The following is a 5,778-nucleotide window of genomic DNA, read 5'->3' on the forward strand; positions in this document are numbered from 1 at the left end:
TGCTCCAGGTCTGAAGGAAGGTTTCCACCTGCTTTTCTTGGTCTGACAAGAAACAGCACATCTGTCTGTGTCTTTAGGCAATCACTGTGGCCACAGCAGCACTACCACAAAAATGAGTGTGAAAGCTGCTATTTGAAACCAAGGTAAAGACTGAGGTTTATTTGCTCTACATGCACTGCAAGAAGCATCATCCCCAGCAGGCTCACCAGTGATTTCCACCAGCTGCTATCAGTAGTCTCCAGTGCACTGAAGGCAGTTTAAAAAAATACACATCAATTTTTATTGAGCTTTGAAGACCATTGTTTCTATTCAGATCTGAACAAAGCATTGTGCTCCTGAAAGCTTGTCTGCTTGTCCCATCTATACTAGCAAACCAAATACAATATATTGCATTTGCCAGAAAATTCTCCTTTATCAGGTTAGAGTGCAATTTCTCCTGAGCTGAACCCAAGTAGCACTCTGGTACAAAATATAAGCTCTCGGGTTTGGTGATAGTCAATAGTTTAATGTAGTTTGATTATGACTCAAACATTACTTTCTATGCTAAAAAATACTTAAGTGCTTCAAAATCCCAATCTGATCTTCATTTACTTTACTGCTTTTTACAGCAGTCTTGTAATTTCTGCTGAATATTGTAAAAACCATTAATGAAAAAGGTGAAACAATGCTTCAAAAGAGCTTAACAGATTTGAATTGTCACTATCAGATTCACTGCCTTGAATATTGTACTCACCCCTTCCTTACTCTGGAACACCCTCTGTGAAGGGGATGCAGCACCAAGGTACCTGAGCAAGGGGCAGGAAAGGTCCAGGGATAGCAGCTGGTTCAGCCAAGAATCCAAAAACACAAGGCAGCCCACGAGGCCAAGGCAGGGCAAAGACAATGGCAGGAAGCCAAAAGCAGGCATTGCCCCTGTACCGAGCTGTTTGGAGACAGAGCCTCAACCAAAGGCCAGGACAAGGCTGGGGACAGCTGGAGACCAACCCTAGTCCAGGTCTGCTTAGAGAAGGAGTGAGGGCCTCATACTGACCTAAAATGGGGCTCTGAGCCCACAAGCAGGGGGTGTGGCTGGGGGACCCAGATGAGGCTGGTCAGCCACTATTAAGGCCTAATTAAGGCAGACCAATGCACTCTGAGCTGTGATAGATGCCTTCATTAGGCTTAGTTTTGTTAAATAAAAATATGTTAAAGACAGCTTTAGGAATTGGAAACCAACCAACCAAACAAACAAACCCCCCAAACAAATGATAATGCCCATTTCAATATTATGGATATTATGGCATACTATATCTCCTCACAACTTCCAGGATTCAAACTTGCAAGGGAAATAAAGCTTCCCTCTTTGAATGAAAACAGAAATAAAAGGATCAAATTATGAAGTAAAATTTTTGAAGTGGTCTTCTGCTGGTATCAGCCCCTCTTCCAAATGCTTCCTCACCCCTGCCTCTGCCTCTCAGCCTCTCTGCAGGGAACAGGAGTCAGGCTAGTGAGCATATACGATGTAGGACCAAGGTTAGCATACAAGACAAAAAGACATGCAGAGCATGAATTCTGCTCATATATCCAGAAGAAAATACAGAGTAAGAAAAGACTTCCAAGAAGGGGCTTAAATGTAATTTCTGGTGAAATTACTGTGCTATCTTTGACAAATCCTTCTTTACAAGGAGTGCCAGATAAAGCCCTCTGGTATTGTCTTTGGATTAGCCCAACTTTGAGAGCTGGGAACCTGGGAGAACAGCAAATCGACATTTCATCTCCCTTGGGAAGGCTATTGCTTCCACTGTCCTGGCATCTTGCAGGCCAGTGGAGCACACAAATGTCACCAGAATACTGACACATCCTTGTTATAAAGTAGTTCAAATTTCATAAAAAATTGGATCAAAACCCATGTTTCCGTAACAGAAAACATTACATGAATGCTTTATAGAAATGGGAAATAATCACAAAATTTTCACAGCTAGAGTATTAAGAAAAATTCCCTGCCAGCAGCAGAATATACTTCATGATTTTTATAAACTGTGAATGATAAGATGTAAATTGTGCTGCCACTGAAAAAAACCCGAACAACTGTATTCAACAGAATATTTTCTGCCTACAGTATTATTACAAGTAACAACTTCTTGACTGTTATTCCTGAGATCAAGGGAGATAAAAGTTTGCGTATGCAGCTTTTAAAATTGGTTTTAGATGACTGCAGGTTACTCTTTTGTTACTTCATATCAAATAACTTTTCACATTATAGTTTGTTATCATCAGTGATGTCACATCCCACTCTCTTTGCTTTTGACACCTTTTTTAGAAAGCTCTTCAGTTGCACAGAGGGATTGCCTGGTACCATCTTCTTGGCATAGTTCACACATTCATTTCCTTAACACTACCCTTTGGTCTACTCCCTTCTCCTCTGCTTTCATACAGCAGCTCAGGCTTTTGAGCTTTTTCAAAATGCTTTGGCTTAACTGAAGTGTCTCATTGCAGCATGGAAGTATCCAGATAAGCAGGAGATGACTGATCATCTGATCACATGCCTTTGTGTAAGTGTTGGGAAACCTTTCTGATGTTGGTCCGTTTCTTCCAGCCCACATTAAGACCAAGACACTCCTTTAGTTTCCAGCTGTTGTTTCATCTATGTCTCCTGGGAGTCTATAAGAACAAATCAAGAACCTCCAGGATATATTCTATCTCTGTAAGCTGGAGAGAAAGCATCTCTATTTTTCCCTCCATTTGTCCATATTGTATTATAAAGTTACTGTGTAGTGATGCTGGCAGCTGAACTGGAGAAAGTAACCTGCCAGCAAGGAAGAGGTTAGTAAAGTAGTAAAAGCAGAGTTAATGTTAGATCAAAGACTCTGGAAGAGTAAGCCCTGAATTCATCCAAAACATTCACTATCAGATCTTACTTCCATCTGTCTCTCAGAAGGGCTTGCCTCCACAGTTTCCAAGGCATTATGTTGTTTTCAAAACAAGAATAGTAGCAGTGTATATAAACTAATAACATGTTTAAACTGATGCTTTGATCATCTGTATTTTGTTAATTTTCTGACAGACTCATAATATTCGGTGTATCAAATTCTGGGTTACCGCTTTTCTCTTCTTCTGCTTTTTGTAAACACTGTCACGTACTGACAGTCTGGGAAAGCCACAGCTCCTTTACCATAACTACACTCCAGCATTCTTCTTACATTTGCAGGCTAGTCCTAACTAGTTCCTTCAAGATTAACATAAACAGTGTTTCAAATGTGCTGCTATCAGATTCCCAGCATTAATTAGAAAAATAACCTTCAGATATGGATTTAATTTGCATCCATGCATTCATTGCAGGATGTTTCTTTGCAATTGTTACATGCTGAAAAGCCCCCGTATAACCCTCCGAAAAAGTGAGTATTCTGAGATCTGCTCTATTGCTTCTAAAACATGTTTAAACTTTCTGCTATTAAGCAAAGATCTCAATGTCACTTTTTCGTTAGGGGTCAACATATGACTAAGCTGTATGTTTACACTGATAATAGCTGTATGATAAATATTTACATGGATTATATAGTTAGCAGGAAGGCGTAAGCACTGCTGACCATATGCGTCACTCCTGTACCAGGAGTACATGCGTTAGGAAAATGATGCTTTTGGTTTTTTATTCTTTATTTTCCTTCCAAGAGTGGAATTCTCTTTCTAATCAGGCCACACATAACCAGGAAACAGAACCTATACTGTAATTAGTTATTAAATGGAAAGGGATATTGTCTTAAATTAATTCAACCAACCTTTTATATGGAAACCCTTCAGTTATTCTTACTCAATAACATTATTCATGTTGAGGAAGGCTGAGTTACAGCTTCTATGGCTCAAGTATATTAAATGTAGAATTTGTAAAAAAAAAAAAGTTGTAATATGTGAACAGTGTTTCTTATTTCATTCAATTTTATTGGCAAGAAAAATTAACATTCAGCCAAAAATTAAAAGAAATCCGTGAGGTAAATGGTGGTGTGAGATTAAAGAAAGAGAGCAGAAGGTGGTTTTTTTTCTTCTAACCAGCTATTTATAAAAGTATAAACTAACCAGAAGATCTGGTGGGATATTAGTAAAATTTGTGTAGAGCAAGGAAAAAAAATGTCAACTTTTAAGATTTTAATGGGTATAAAGTCCCACACTTGGGTAAAGAGTATAAGAACAATGGTGGTTTTTTTTAAAACCTAGCTACATATGTGGCCCATTAATTAGAGCATTAGAACACATTATTCATTTCCTTAGCCTCCTATTGTTTCTGTGACTTTTTAATCTTTTTTTTATTTTTGCTCTGCTATATCATTAAGGATCTAAAGAGAGAACAGTAATATACAATTGCTCAGATTGACCCACAAAGGGAACTACAATCTTCTAGGTCCCAGAAAGGAGCCACAACCTCAGGACTTGCACATCCAGTAATAAGATCTGGGCCTGTATTGAGGCAAGAAATATGGCATCTTTAAGAATTATGGACTGAAGTTATTGTTGCCTGAAAATGGAGTACGCTGTTACAGGAAATGGTGCCAGTTGTAGAAAACCTGGTGTATGATAAAAAAAAAATCCATCAGTTCAGGCACTTTTAACTCCCACATCCTGTGATTTCGATGAATTATTATGATTAGCATTAATTGAGGTAACAGATCTAAATGTGCCAAAAGTAAGGAGCTTAAGGTAATGTGTCTAAATGGTGGCACGCACTGAGCCTTGCCCGCCTCTTTTGGCTTCCGTTCGTTCTTGGAAGCGAGGACTATGCTGAAGTTGCTTGTTTTGGCAAAGCCTGCTCCTTTAACTTGATCTCCACCCTGTTTCTAGGAATTCAGCCCCTTTCATGCCTGCCAGTCTGCTGAGCTGTGTGCTGTTTTTGGAAGGGCAGAATGCAATTTTCTTATAAATTGTATGACATACTTGTACGAGTTGCCAAAATGTTCTATGAAACCTGAGTGCCACATAAATGACAGCAAAATCAGGCTGCTTACATGTAGCTTTGGCTATGGGGTTTGTATGATTCATTTCTAGTCGCATATTGAGCAACATCAGCTCGCCAACATTTATATGAGAACCTATTATTTCAGGCACTTATAATTTGCCCAGTGTATTCCCTACTGAATATTAATAAAAAAGCTCATAGTCTGGATATCTGTGTCAAATCTGGGGAATAATACAGTGACACCAGTGACTAGTACTCTACAAAAGTGAAACTAATGCCGTCTTGATCTGCACCAGGGGAGGTTTATGTTAGACATTAGGATGAAATTCTTCACAGAAAGGGTGATTAGACAGTGGAATGGGCTGCCCAGGTGGAGTCATCGCCCCTGGAGGTGTTTAAGAAAAGACTGGACGTGGCACTGAGGCCATGCTCCGTTTAACACGGTAGTATTTAGTCCTACGTTGAATTTAATGATCTCAGCGGTCTTTTCCAACCTTGTTGATTCTGTGATTCTGCAATGTCTTCATCTAATTACTTTTAACGCATGGGAAAAAAAAGAAGTCCTCGAACTCTTAAACTTACAGAACCAGTTACTGTTTTGCATGTGCAGTAAAATGCTCTCAAAGAAAACTCGATTATGTATTTTAATAGTGGGCAGTGCCAGCGGCCAATACCCGCCCCGAGCCGCCGCCTCAGCTTTCCCGCCTCCGCCCTCAGCCCGCCCGCGCGCAGCGCCCCTGGCGGAGGGGCGGCCCCGGCGCATGCGCGGTGCGTCCCCCGGGCGGGGCCGGGGCCGGGGCCGCGCCCCTCGCCGCGGAGTGGCGGCCGCGGGTCACGCGGGGCGGCGCGAGGTT

The sequence above is a fragment of the Fringilla coelebs genome (genome assembly GCF_963513975.1).
Source record: "Fringilla coelebs genome assembly, chromosome: 10".
Taxonomy (NCBI): Eukaryota; Metazoa; Chordata; class Aves; order Passeriformes; family Fringillidae; genus Fringilla; species Fringilla coelebs.